Source organism: Meriones unguiculatus, chromosome 9, assembly GCF_030254825.1.
Source record: "Meriones unguiculatus strain TT.TT164.6M chromosome 9, Bangor_MerUng_6.1, whole genome shotgun sequence".
Taxonomy (NCBI): Eukaryota; Metazoa; Chordata; class Mammalia; order Rodentia; family Muridae; genus Meriones; species Meriones unguiculatus.
Window position 1 is genome coordinate 21,397,273 of NC_083357.1, and position 15,930 is coordinate 21,413,202.

Sequence of the window (15,930 nt, forward strand, 5' to 3'; positions counted from 1 at the left end):
TTACATTTATTTAGGTTCACTAACAAAATAATATATTTATTTATGGCATGTTAACACATAGAATTCTTTCTCATTTGCTTTTAATTACATACTCCAATTTATCAGTCATTTGAAATCAGGATAATTCAGCAGAATTCCATTATGAAAATTTTTACAGTTTGAGATTTCTGTTTTCTGAATTACCACTGTACAATTACACATATAAGTGAAAGAACACAGTTTTTAAATGATACAATTAATTTATATCACTAAAATGCCATCATTTTAAAGACATTGGCATTCTAAGTTTAAATGATCTGTCCGTGATTATTATTTGTCAATTTATACTAAATATTTAGTAAAAAGTATCTCACAGGTTATTTCAGTGACAAATTTTTGTGTCTCTCTCTATATATATAATATATAAGCTGGACTATATTTTAACAAGCATGTGCCCTCCGTGGCAGTCTGACTTCTCTGTACATGATGGTCTCTGACGCTCTCTCAGTAAAGCACATTGATCTTTAATGAATGTTGTTATCTGGCATCTAGTAGACTCTAAGGTTCACAGTGTTCATGATTTCTGCAAGTTGCCATTTTAAATGGGAATGTCCCTAGGTTAAAGAAATAAGAATCGAGGCACTCTGAAAATGAATATAAATTTCACAGTGTTTTACACTTGTATTCTGCTACTTGTTGGACATATATTATTATAGTTTTTTATTTATCATTCTAATTTCTGTCTATATCTGTCTATCACCTATCATATATATATATATATATATATATATATATATATATATATATATCACGTATCTATTATACATACATGGTTGTAAAAATCTGTTATTCCTTACAAATATTTGGTCAAAAATAATCCTATAATACTCTTGAAAGTCAAAGTATGAAAGAAAAGGAAATGCATGTGTCAGTTTGTCAGTTACATCATGAGCATTACAGTGATGACATCACAGTGGTCTGTCAACTGTGACTACCCAGAAACTTCAGGCTTCAGTGGTTTGTCTACAAGCCTCTGTAGCCATCTTTGGTGTTTAGTGCCAGGAGAAAAAAAGTTACATTTGCACCTGTTGAAAGCTTCCTCCTTCTAGGCTCCACTGTAAAGTTATTTTTTACATGACTATTATGATTCTCATGATAGACTAAATGGTTACAGGAATTGTCCTGTCTTGATTCCTCCAGATCATGTGAACTAACTCTTAACTCAAGAGTGGCTTCATGGGAAGCTATGCATGTTATCAAAAGGTATCATGTCAGGAGAGGTATACTCTAAGCTATATGTGAGAATGTTGTCTGGAAAGCTTCAAAATATATCTGTCCAAGTTATGAGAGAGGATTATTTTCTGTTCCATCTAATCGTTTTACCCTCTCTGACACAAGCTTTGTTTGAAACCTGTCAGATTTCAACCCAAATATCTAAGAGCTCTCAATTTTTCATCAAGTTGTTATTGTGGTTTTTTGAACCTATTTCTCAGATTAACACAGATAGAATAACACAGATTCTATTAGAAAGGAATTTGGGATTATGGTTGGAATGAGGGAGGAAGCTACAGCTGGGATACAAAGTGAATAAACTATTTAAAAATAAAAATATTTTGCAATATTATTCATACAAGCAAAATTAAGAGTTCAGAACTTATCGGGAAAAAAAGCAGGATGTTTCCAAAGTTGTCAATGAGAGAAGGGAGAACATCAGGAGATTAAAATAGATATATGTGCAGCAGGGAAAGGAACTGTGCCTTTATAAAGAAGTAGAGAAGTTCTCCTCTGCTTTTTGGGTATGGTCAACTGAATGGTGGTGCTTCTCAGGACTTGTCACATTTCACTCCAGGTGTATGGACCTGTATGGTAACTGTGGTGTTCAGGAAGGCTCTCCTCTCATCAGGAGAGTTCCTTGTGATGGATGCCCTACTGATGGGTTTCTTGCTCTGAATTTAGTGAGAAGCAGCTGTTGCTCTTAAGGTGTAATTGTTTGGTGCAGCCCTCTTGAAGAACCAGGGATTCCCACAGTTTTGTCTGTGTAGCTAGGAATAACTGGTTGCTCCTTGGCACAGTATCTGAGAGCTGCTGTAATGTTTCTCTGGCTTTTGAAGGTCTGAGGATGCAGCTGTGTGCCTCAGTGCCCTAGCAATACTCAATAATGGCAGGTGAGCACAGCTCCTACCTGTAGTAGAAGGCTAGAGCATAGAGTCTGCATGAATCCAGAAAGTCTTTTGGAGCTCGGTGTCCTGAGCGTTGGACCTGATGATCCCCCTGCTGTGGGGTTTACTCCTGAAAGGGACACCCAGTCTTTGCATTGGGGACAGCCTTTCTGTCTGTGATGGTGAGTAGAATCTGCAGGCACAGACTTACATGGCTCCGCCTTTCTGCCTTTCTGGGGATTGGGTGCCTGGGCATCTGCTGAAACTGGGTAACTTTTCCTGAGACCTTTTTGGAGTGGTGGTATCGGCTGAGTGCTCTGAGATCAGAACAGGCATTCCCCTCCCCGTGGGTTTGCAACCAACAGAGAAACTCAGTCTTTGGTGCCCAGGGGCCCACAGTTCTATCTGGGGCCACTTATCAGTCACATAGGCAGGATTCTGTGCCAGTGCCTGGGTCACCAGGTATTGCTCTGGGCTGGCTCCTGGGCACCTGTGGAACCCCAAGTCTTTTCCAGGGGATGTCTGGGTGACCTAAGGTTGGTCTCAATCGTTCCCTACACCGTGGGGTTATCTCTCGACTGGAAATCTCAGGCTCTGGTGTTGTGGTGCCCACAGTTCAGTCTGGGACAGTGATCAGAGCACGCTGGTGTGTGGCTCTGGGCTGGCGACCAAGCACCTGACAAACTGGGATCTCTTCCACGGTTTAGCTGGGTGAGTTAAAGCTGATTAAATCCCCTACCATGGGGTATCCTCTCATGTGGGAAACACAATCACTTGTGGTTTATGGCCACGAGTTCTGACTGCTGGTCACTGTGCCGAACCTCCTGTGCTGCTGTTCAAAACAAGAGTCATCCCAATGCTGCCATCTTGCCTACCTCCCTTCATAACCCCACCAAGTGGATTCTCCCCACCCCAGGACCCAGCAGGCACCAGAAATTAACAGACAACACATGAGACAGAGAGAATGGTAGAGGCCAGCAAAAAACACAACCAACAAAAGGCAAAGCAATATGGCATCCCCAGAACCCAGTTATCCAGGGGCAAGTAGTCCTGGACACCCTAACATAAGTGAAATTCAAGAAGATGACCTTACATCTATGCTTATGAAGAGGTTAATGGAGAAAGCAAATTAAATGCATAAAGAATTAGAGGAAGACGTAATAAAACAGATTGTGGTCATCTGTAAAGAATTACAGGAAGATGCAGCCAAACAGTTTGTGGGGTTAAGAGGGAAAATGTTTAAGTCACTAAAAGAAATAAAAAAAAGAGAAATGTTCAAACAAAAAGCTGAAGAAAGTGAAGGAAAATACAGTCAGATAGGTGAAGGAAACCAACAAAATCATTCAAAATATAAAGATAGAATTGAAAGAATTAAAGAAAACACAAATGGAGAAAATCATGGAGAGGGAGAACCAAGGAAAGAAAACAGGAACTACAGAGGTAAGCATAACCAATAGACTACAAGAGATTGAAGAAAGAATCTCAGGTAGGGAAGATACAATGGAAGAAATCGATGTATCCATTAAAGAAAATAATAAATCTAAATATTTCCTGACACAAACCATCCAAGAAATCCAAGACAACATAAAAAGACAAAACCTAAGAATAATAGGAATAGAGGAAAAAGAAGATTCCCTCCTCCAAGGCCCAGAAAATATTTTCAACAAAATCATTGGAGAAAATTTCCCCAAATTAAAGGGCAGACCTATAAGAATACTAGAGGCCTACAGAACACCTAATAAATTAGACCAGAAAAGAAAATCCTCCTGCTACATAATAATCAAAACAGTAAGTATACAGAACAAAGAAAAAAATACTAAAAGCTGCAAGAGAAAAAGGCCAAGTAACATATAATGGCAAACCCATCAGAATCACACCTGATTTCTCAACAGAAAATATGAAAGCCAGAAGAGTCTGGACAGATATCATGCAGACCCTAAGAGAACACAGATATCAGCCTAGGATACTGTACCCAGCAAAACTCTCAGTCCTCATAGACGGAGAAAACAAAATATTCAACTGCAAAAACCAACTTCAACAATACCTACACACAAATCCAGCGTTATAGAAGATACTAGAAGTAAAAATACATCCTAAGAAAACTAACTACTTTCAAGAAAACACAGGAAATAAATAACCTTACTACAGCAAAACAAAAATTAGCCAAACACACAAACACACTACCATGGCCAACATCAATATCAAAGGATCTAACAGCCATTGATCATTAATCTCCCTCAACATCAATAAACTCAATTCTCCAAATAAAAGACACAGACTAGATGGCAGCACCAGAAGAAAAGGGCATCTGAGGAGTAGGACAACATTTCCTGTACAGCATTCAAGAGACTGAATTCTGGGCCCTAAAACAACAACCATGTTGTTTCCCAGGTGAGAGGAAACCCCCACAGAATTTGAATCAGTCAGGTCCACTCTCAGGTCCCCGCGCCAGAACCAGGAAGAGATCCCAAGTCCAGCAGGCACTAGGTCCCCAGAACAGAGCCACATGCGTGCATGTCCTGATCACCTTCCCAGGCTGATCAATGGGCACAAAATCACCACAGACTGGGAGTCCCTTTCACGAGAGAAGTCCAAAGGAAAGGAAAGAAACAGTTCTGACTTGGGTCACCCTGTCTTTTCCTTGAAATATTCTCACAGACCTGCGGGTACGAGCTGCCATCACTGATCTGGGCTCCAGCAGCAGGCACAGACAGTTGCTGCACGCCAGCTCTCCAACTGTATGCCCCAGGGCAACAGAGACTGGGAGTCACTGTTGGGAGAAATCCTCACAGGGAACTAAGCAAAGAGGACAGACTTAGGCCACCCAGTATATCCTTGGAATAGGTCCCACAGGCAGGCCCAACCCAGGAAACTGCTGTGCACCAGATAGCCTCTTGTTACCAAGAGAGCAGTACACACCCACCACAGATTACCACTTGGGTACTAGGACACAGAGCCCCAACCTCAGACCTACAAAAGCATGGAATCCCGAGATCAATCCCCAGATACTGCTCCAAGGGGCAACTAGTTATCCATAACAAACTGACCAAACCACAAGACACAAAGGTCATAACCAGATCATTAAATTTACAGCAAGAAAACCAGAAGCAGGGCAGCTGTCTTCAGGACTTCCCTGGGCAAGAGAACCCTCTTGACACACAAGGAACACAGTTACCACTCAGGTCTCTATCCCTGAGGTGAGCAGTGGCAAGTCCTGAAAAGCGCCAGCCATCCAGTGACTATACCCGAAAAGCTGAGACTTCCTTCAGGAAAAACGATCTTTCTGCCAAGGGGAATCTCTCCACCAAAAAATCCCCAGGAAACACCAGAAACTAACCCCAAAAACCTAAGATAGCCCAATGGGTAGAGGTCAGCGTAAAACCTCAACCAAAAAAAGACAGAGCAATGTGGCAACTCCAGAACCCAGTTATCCAGGAGCAAGAAGCCCTGGACACCCCTGCATAAATGAAATCCTAACAACTATGCTCAGGAAGATGATAACAGAGAAAAGAAACATAATACGTAAAGACCTAGAGGAAGACAAACTCAAACAGAATATGGCCATCCGTAAAGAAACACAGGAAGTGGCAGCAAAACAGATTGTGGCATTTAGAGAGGAATTGCTTCAGTCAATGAATGAAATAAAAGAAACAAGTTTATTCAAACAAACAGCTGAAAGAATTCATGAAAAAACAGGAAAATACAGTCAGTCAGGTGAAGGAAATAAAAAAAAAATAAACTGTCTCAAGATCTGAAGATAGAATTGGAAAAATTAAAGAAAACACAAAAGGAGGAAATTGGGGAGAGAAAGAACTTAGGGAGAAAACAGGAACTACAGAGCTTAGCATAACCAATAGACTACAAGAGATGGAAGAAAGAATCTCAGGTGTGGAGATTTCACCTTACACCCATGAGAATGGCCAAGATCAAAAACTCAAGTGACAACACATGCTGGAGAGGTTGAGGAGAAAGGGGAACCCTCCTCCCCTGCTGGTGGGAATGTAAACTTGTACAACCACTCTGGAAATCAATATGGCTCTTTCTCAGAAAACTAGGAATAGCGCTTCCTCAAGATCCAGCCATACCACTACTGGGCATATATCCAAAAGAGGCTCAAGTACACAAAAAGGACATTTGCTCAACCATGTTTGTAGCAGCTTTATTTGTAATAGCCAGAAGCTGGAAACAACCCAGATGCCCCTCAACTGAAGAATGGATGCAGAAATGGTGGTACATCTACACAATGGAATATTACTCAGCAATGAAAAATAAGGAAATCATCAAATTCCCAGGTAAATGGTGGGATCTGGATAGGATCATCCTGAGTGAGTTGTCCCAGAAGCAAAAAGACACACATGGTATATACTCACTCATATAGACATACAACATAGGACAAACCCACTAAAACCTGTGCATCTAAAGAAACTAAGCAAGAGAGAGGACCCTAACTAAAATGTCCAATCCCCATCCGGAAAGGCAAAGAGGATGGACATCAGAAGAAGAAGAAAACAGGAAACAACCTAGGAACCTACCATAGAGGGCCTCTGAAAGCCTCTGCCCTTCAGACTATCAAAGCAGATGCTGAGCCTGATGGGCAACTGTTGGGCAGAGTGAATGGAATTTTAGGTAAGAACTGGGAAATAGTAAGAGCTGGAGAGGACAGGGTCTCCACAAGGAGAGCAACAGAACAAGAAAATTTGAACACAGGGAACTTCCCAGAGACTCATACTCCAACCAAGGACTATTCATGGAGATAACCCAGAACCCCTGCACAGATGTAGCCCAGGGCAGTTCAGAGTCCAATTGGGTTACATAGTAATGTGAAGAGGGACTGCCTCTGACATAATCTGATTGGCCTGCTCTTTGATCACCTCCCTCTGGGGGGGAGCAGCATTAACAGACCATAGTAGAGGACAATGCAGCCACTTTTGATGTGAACTGACAGACTAAGATCAGAAAGGAGAGGAGAACCTCCCCTATTAGTGGACTTGGGGAGTGGCATGAAAGCAGAGGGAGGACGGAGGGTGGGATTGGGAGGGGAGGAGGGAGGGGCTTATGGGGGGATGCTGAATGAATAAAGTGTAACTGATGAAAAATTAAAAAAAAAGAAAAAAAAAGAATCAGGTGTGGAAGATACAATGGAAGAAATAGATGTATCTGTCAGAAATTGTGGTACATCTATACAATGGAGTATTACTAAGCAATGAAAAATAAGGAAATCATGAAATTTGCAGGTAAATGGTGGGATCTGGAAAGGATCATCCTGAGTGAGTTGTCCAGAAGCAAAAAGACACACATGGCATATACTCCCTCATATAAACATACAACATAGGATAAACCCACTAAAATCGGTACATCTAAACAAACTAAGCAAAAGAGAGGACCCTAACTAAAATGCTCAATCCCCATCCTGAAAGGCAAAGAGGATGGACATCAGAAGAAGAAAACAGGAACCAACCTAGGAACCTGCCACAGAGGGCCTCTCAAAGCCTCTTAATTGAGAGGCCAATAAGAATACAAGAGGCATACAGAACACCCAATGAATTAGACAAAAAAAAAATCCACCTGCTACATAATAATCAAAAGAGTATGTATATGGAATAAAGAAAAATACTAAAAGCTGCAAGGGAAAAAGGCCAAGTAACATATAATTGCAAATCCGTTAGAATCACACCTGACTTTTCAACAGAGAATATGAAAGCCAGAAGGGCCTGGACAGATATCATGCAGACCCTAAGAGAACACAGATGTCAGCCCAGGCTACTATACCCCATAAAACTCTCAGTCTTCATAGACAGAGAAAACAAGATATTCAATGACAAAAACAAATTTCAACAATACCTACACACAAATCCAGTGTTAAAAAAGACACTAGAAGGGATAATATAACCCAAGAAAACTACCTACTTCCAAGAAAACACAGGAAATAATTAACCACACTACCTTAAAACAAAAAAGCATCCAAGTACACAACAATAATGATCGCTGCCAACATCAAAGTCAAAGGATCTAACAGCCACTGGTCACTAATCTCTCTCATCATCAGTGGGCTCAACTCTCCAATAAAAAGACACAGACTAGAAGAATGGATGAATAAACAAAACTCAGCAATCTCTTGCATACAAGAAACACGCCTAAGTCACAAAAATAGATATTACCTGATGGTAAAGTTTTGGAAGACAGCTTTCCAAGCAAATTGAACCAAGAAACAAGCAGGAGTAGCCATTCTAATATCTGATAAAATAGACTTTCTACCAAAATTAATGAAAAGAGATGGGGAAGGACACTTCATACTCATCAAGGGAAAAATCCACCAGGAAGATATCACAATCCTGAACCTCTATGCCTCAAATGCAAGGGCACCCATACTTGTATAATAAATGTTAATAAAACTTAAACCACACATAGACCCACCCACATTAATAGTGGGAGACTTCAACACCCCACTCTCAACAAAGGACAGGTCAACAAAACAGAAATCAAACAAAGAAAAAATAATTCTGACAGAGGTCATGAATCAAATAAACCTCCCAGACAACTACAGAACCTTACACCCAAACTCAAAAGAATTTACCTCCTTCTCAGCACCTCATGGAACTGTCTCCAAAATAGACCATATATTAATTCACAAAGCAAGCCTCAACAGATACAAGAAGATTGAAATAATCCCTTGTATCCTATCTGATCACCATGGATTAAAACTGGATCTCAATGACAAAAATAGTAAAAGGCCTACACACACATGGAAACTGAACAACTTGCTATTAAATGACAGCTGGGTCAGAGAAGAAATAAAGAAAGAAATTAAAGACTTCCTAGAATTCAATAGAAATGAAGGCACAACATTCCCAAACTTAGGGGACACAATGAAAGCAGAGCTAAGAAGAAAGTTCATAGCACTAAGTGCCTTCAAGAAGAAATTGGAAACATTTCATGCAAGCAACTTAATGGCTAACTTAAAAGCCCAAGAAAAAAAAAGAAGCAGACACATGAAAGAGGAGTAGACAGCTGGAAATAATTAGACTCAGGGCTGAAATCAATCAATCAGAAACAAATAAAACAATTCAAAGAATCAATGAAACCAAGAGCTGTGTCTTTGAGATAATCAAGATAGACAAAACCTTAGCCAAGCTAACTAAAAGGCAGATAGAAACTATCCAAATTAACAAAATAGAAATGAAAAGGGGGACAAAACCGCAGACACTGAAGAAATCCAAACAATAATGAGGTCTTACTTTCAAAGTCTATATGCCACAAAATTTGAAAATCTAAATGAAATGGACAATTTTCTTGATGGATTCAAATTACCAAAGCTGAATCAGGACCAGGTAAATCAATTAAATAGTCCTATGTCTCCTAAGGAAATAGAAGCTGTCATCAAAAGTCTACCATGCCAAAAAAGCTCAGGGTCAGATGGCTCCAGTGCAGAATTCTACAGGATCTTCAAAGAAGAGCTAACACCAATACTCTTCAAACTATTCCACAAAATAGAAACAGAAGGACACTACCAAACTCATTCATTCTATGAAGCCATAGTCACCTTGGTACCTAAACCTCACAAAGACCTAACAAAGAAAGAGAATTATAGGCCAATCTCCCTTATGAACATTGATGGAAAAATATTCAACAAAATACTTGCAAACCGAATCCAAGAACACATCAAAGATACCATTCACTTATGGCCAAGTATGCTTCATCCCCGGCATACAAGGGAGGTTCAATATATGGAAATCCATCAATGTGATCCACCACATAAACCAACTGAAGGAGAAAAACCACATGATCATTTCCTTAGATGGTGAAAAGTCATTTGACAAAATCCAACATCTATTCATGTTTAAAGTATTGGAGAGATCGTGGATACAAGGCACATACCTGAACATAGTAAAGGCAAAATACAGTAAGCTTATAGCCAATATCACACTCAGTGGAGAGAGACATAAATCATTCCCACTTAAATCAAAGACAAGGCAAGGCTGTCCACTCTCTTAATATCTCTTCTTCATTTTTCTTGAAGTCCTTAGTAGAGCAATAAGACAATTGAAGATCAAGGGGATAGAATATGGAAAGGAAGAACTCAAATTATCTCTGTTTGCAGATGATATGATACTTTACCTGAGTGACCCCAAAAATTCTATCAGGAAACTCCTACAGCTCATTACATCTTCAGCAAAGTTCCAGGATACAAAATTAACTAAAAAAAAATTCAGTAGCCCTCCTGTATACAAAAGACAAAATGGCCAAAAAACAAATTAGGTAAACAACACCATTCACAAGTTATAGACAACATCAAACTGAACGGAGAGAAACTTAAAGCAATCCCACTAAAGTCAGGGACAAGACAAGGCTGCCCACTCTCTCCATATCTCTTCAACAGAGTTCTGGAAGTCCTTGCTAGGGCATTAAGACAGTTGAAGGAGATCAAGAGGATACAAATTGGAAAGGAAGAAATCAAATTATCACTATTTGCAGATGATATGAGAGTATACGTGAGTGACCCCAAAAACTCTACCAGGGAACTCCTACAGCTGAAAAACACCTTCAGCAAAGTGGCCAGATACAAAATGAACTCAAAAAAATCAGTAGCCCTCCTGTATACAAAAGACAAAAGGGCTGAGAAAGAAATTAGGGAAACAACACCCTTCACAATAGGCACAAATGGCAAAAGGTACCTCAGAGTAACCCTCACCAAGGAAGTCAAAGACTTGTATGAAAAAAAATTTCAAATCTCTGAAGAAAGAATTAGAAGAAGATATGAGAAGATGGAAACATCTCCCATGCTCATGGCTTGGCAAGATTAACATAGTAAAAATGGCCATCTTACCAAAAGCAATCTAAAGATTCAATGCAATGCCCATCAAATTACCAACAAAATTCTTTACAGACCTGGAAAGAAAAATTCTCAACTTCATATGGAATAACAAGAAACCCAGAATTGCTAAAACAATCCTTTACAATAAAAGATCTTCTGGCGGTATCTCCATCCCTGATCTTAAGTTGTACTATAGAGCAACAGTTTTAAAATCTGCATAGTACTGGCATAGAAACAGAATGGTGGATCAATGGAACTGAACAGAGGACCCAGAAATAAACCCACACACTTATGGACACCTGATCTTTACACAGACGCCAAAACCATTCAATGGAAAAAAGATAGCATCTTCAACAAATGGTGCTGGTTCAACTGGATGTCTACATGTAGAAAAATGAAAATAGATCCATACTTATCACCCTACACAAAACTGAATTCCAAGTGGATCAAAGACCTCAACATAAAACCAGACACATTAAATTGGCTTGAATAAAAAGTGAGAAATACCCTAGAACTCATTGGTACAGGAGAAAACTTCCTGAACAGAACACCAACAGCACAGGCTCAAAGAGCAACAATCAGTAAATGAGACCTCATGAAACTGAAAAGCTTCTGCAAAGCAAAGGACATCATCATCAAAATAAAGCAACTGCCTACAGATTGGGAAAAATTCTTCACCAACCCTTTATCTGACAAAGGACTCATATCCAGTATATATAAAAAACTAAAAAAGCTGAAAAGCAGCAAACCAAGTAATCCACTTAAAAAATGGGGAACAGAGCTAAACAGAGAATTCTCTGTAGAGGAATACCGAATGGCAGAGAAGCACTTAAAGAAATGCTCAACCTCCCTAGCCATTAGGGAAATGGAAATCAAAACAACCCTGAGATTTCACCTTACACCCATGAGAATGGCCAAGATCAAAAACTCAAGTGACAACACATGCTGGAGAGGTTGTGGAGAAAGGGGAACCCTTCTCCACTGCTGGTGGGAATGTAAACTTGTACAACCACTCTGGAAATCAATCTGGCACTTTCTTAGACAACTAGGAATAGCGCTTCCTCAAGATCCAGCCATACCACTACTGGGCATATATCCAAAAGAGGCTCAAGTACACAAAAAGGACATTTGCTCAACCATGTTTGTAGCAGCTTTATTTGTAATAGCCAGAAGCTGGAAACAGCCCAGATGCCCCTCAACTGAAGAATGGATGCAGAAATTGTGGTACATCTACACAATGGAATATTACTCAGCAATGAAAAATAAGTAAATCATGAAATTTTCAGGTAAATGGTGGGATCTGGAAAGGATCATCCTGAGTGAGTTGTCCCTGAAGCAAAAAGACACACATGGTATATACTCACTCATATAGACATACAACATAGGACAAACCCACTAAAACCTGTGCATCTAAAGAAACTAAGCAAGAGAGAGGACCCTAACTAAAATGTCCAATCTCCATCCAGAAAGGCAAAGAGGATGGACAGCAGAAGAAGAAGAAAACAGGAAACAACCGAGGAACCTACCACAGAGGGCCTCTGAAAGACTCTGCCCTACAGACTATCAAAGCAGATGCTGAGTCTGATGGGCAACTGTTGGGCAGAGTGAATGGAATTTTAGGTAAGAACTGGGAAATAGTAAGAGCTGGAGAGGACAGGGTCTCCACAAGGAGAGCAACAGAACAAGAAAATTTGAATACAGGGAACTTCCCAGAGACTCATACTCCAACCAAGGACTATTCATGGAGATAACCCAGAACCCCTGCACAGATGTAGCACAGGGCAGTTCAGAGTCCAATTGGGTTACATAGTAATGTGAAGAGGGACTGCCTCTGACATAATCTGATTGGCCTGCTCTTTGATCACCTCCCACTGGTGGGGAGCAGCTTTACCAGGCCATAGTAGAGGACAATGCAACCACTTTTGATGTGAACTGATAGACTAAGTTCAGAAAGGAGAGGAGAACCTCCCCTATCAGTGGACTTGGGGAGTGGCATGCATGCAGAGGGAGGAGGGAGGGTGGGATCGGGAGTATAGGAGGAAGGGGCTTATGGGGGGAATGCAGAATGAATAAAGTGTAATTGATGAAACAAAAAGACAAAATGGCCAAAAAAACAAATTAGGGAAACAACAACATTCACAAATAGCCACAAATGACATAAAGTACCTAGGTGTAACCCTAACCAAGCAAGTCAAAAACTTGTATGAAAAAAATTCTCAGTTTCTGAAGAAAGAATTAGAATAAGATATCAGCAAATAGAAAGATCTCCCATGCTCATGGCTTGGCAGGATTAATATAGTAAAAATGGCCATATTACACATATCAATTTACAGATTCTATGCCATTCCCATCAAATTACCAACACAATTCTTTACAGAACTCGAAAGAAAAATTCTCACCTTCATTTGGAACAAAAAGAGACCCAGAATTGCTAAAATAATCTTCTACAATAAAAGATCTTCAGGAGGTATCTCCATCCCTGATCTCAAGCTGTACTATAGAGCAACAATACTAAAAACTGCATGATACTGGCATAAAAACAGACTGGTGGATCAATGGAATCAAATAGAAGACCCTGACATAAATCCACACATTTATGGACACCTGATCTTTGACAAAGATGCCAGATCCATTAAATGGAAAAAAAGACAGCATCTTCAATAAATACTGCTGATCTAACTGGATGTCTGCGTGTAGAGAAATGAAAATAGGTCCATACTTATCACCCTGCACAAAACTAATGTCCAAGTGGATCAAAGACTGCAACATAAAACAAGACACACTAAACTGCTTAGAAGAAAAGTGGGGAACAGCCTTGAACTCATTGGCACAGGAGACAACTTCCTGAACAGAACACCTACTTCACAGGCTCTAAGAGCAACAATCAATAAATGAGACCTCGTGAAACTGAAAAGCTTCTGTAAAGCAAAGGACACTGTTCTCAAAACAAAACAAGAGCCTACAGATTGGGAAAGAATCTTCACCCACCCTATATCAGACAGACGGCTAATATCCAGTATATATAAAGAAATAAAGGACTTAAATATCAAAAAAAATCAAGTAATCCAATTAAACAATGGGGTACAGAGCTAAACAGAATTCTCTGCAGAGGAATATCGAATGGCAGAGAAACACTTAAAGAAATTCTCAACCTCATTAGCCATCAGGGAAATGCAAATCAAAACGGCCCTAAGATTTCACCTTACACCCATCAAAATGCTTGAGATCAAAAACTCAAGAGACAACACATGCTGGCGAGCTTGTGGAAAAGGGAATACTCTTCCACTGCTGGTGGGAATGTAAACTTGTACAGCCACTCTGGAAATCAATCTGGTACTTTCTCAGACAACTAGAAATAGTGCTTCCTTGAGATCCAGCTATACCACTCCTAAGAATATGTCCAAAAGGATCTCAAGTACACAATAAGGACATTTGCTTAAACATGTTTGTAGCAGCCTTATTTGTAGCAGCCAGAAGCTGGAAACAGCCCAGATGCCCCTCAGTGGAGGAATGGATGTACAAATTGTGGTATATCTACACAATGGAATATTACTCAGAAATAATATATATATATATATATATATATATATATATATGGAAATCATGAAATTTGGAGGTAAATGATGGGATCTAGAAAAGATCATCCTGAGTAAGCTTATCCTAGAAGCAGAAAGATGCACACGGTATATGTTCACTCATATAAACATATAAGATAGGATAAACCTACTAAAATCTTTACACATAAAGAAACCAATCAAGAGGGAGTACTCTTGCTACAATGCTCAATTCCTATACAGAAAGGCAAAGAGGCTGGACATCAGAAGAAGGAGAAAAGAGGGAACAAGTCAGGAGCCTGACACAAAAGAGCTCTGTAAAGCTCTGTCCTGCAGACTATCAATGCAGATGCCGAGACTTATGGGCAATCATTGGGCAGAGTGCAGGGAATCTTAGGAAAGAAGTGGGAAACAGTAAGATATGGAGAGGACAGGAATTCTACAAGGAGAGCAACAGAACAAAAAAATCTGAGCACAGGGGTCTTTCCTGAGACTGCTATTCCAACCAAGGATTATGCATGGAGATAACCTAAGATCCCTGCACAGATGTAGCCCATGGCAGTTCAGTATCCAAGTGGCTTCCATTGTAATAGGAACAGAGACTGTCTCTGACATGAACTGATTGGCCTGCTCTTTATTTACCTCCCCCTGAGTGGGAAGCAGCATTACCAGGCCACAGAAGAAGACACTGCAGCCACTCTTGATGAGACTAAATTGACTAGTATCAGAAGGAAGGAAAAGAAGACCTCCCCTATAGGTGGACTTGGGGAGGGGGATGCATTCAGAGGGTGGAGAATGGGTGGGATTGGGACAGGAGTAGGGAGGGAACCACAGGGGGAATAAAAAGTAAATAAAGTATAATTAGCAAAGAAAAAATATAAAATAAAAAAAAAAAAACTAGAGAGCTTCAAGAACATTTTGCAAGATAGCAGAGTGTAGAAGGAGATAAGCATGTTTGGGGAGAGACAGGAATTTAGGTGGGAATTTATGATGTGTAACAAATACTTTTTTTTTTCAATGCAGATCATGGAAGCAAGCCAGATCCTCATCCTTAGCCAAATGTGGAGTTGTTTGTGTCAGAGAGCACTCACCATCGGGAAGATGGAAGGCAGAAACCAGCTCCATCTTTAAGGTGCTGTATTACACAGCTCTCTACAGTTCACCCGTTTTGTTTTAGATGCATCAGTCAAGAGTAGAGGTCTGATCTCTGATATTAGAAATAAATTGGGACTTTGTACCAATGTTCATTTAGGTGTCATCCACCCAAAGAGTAACAACTACTTTTGTTTATGTTTCAGTTAATGTGGAGGCCAACCTGGGAGTTAATAATCTTATAGAGCAACAGGTCAATGGAGAGCCATATGTCCCTTTGCCAGAAGCATGGAAAATGGCTTCTCTTGCTGGACAAGAACTATCTTCACTGGTT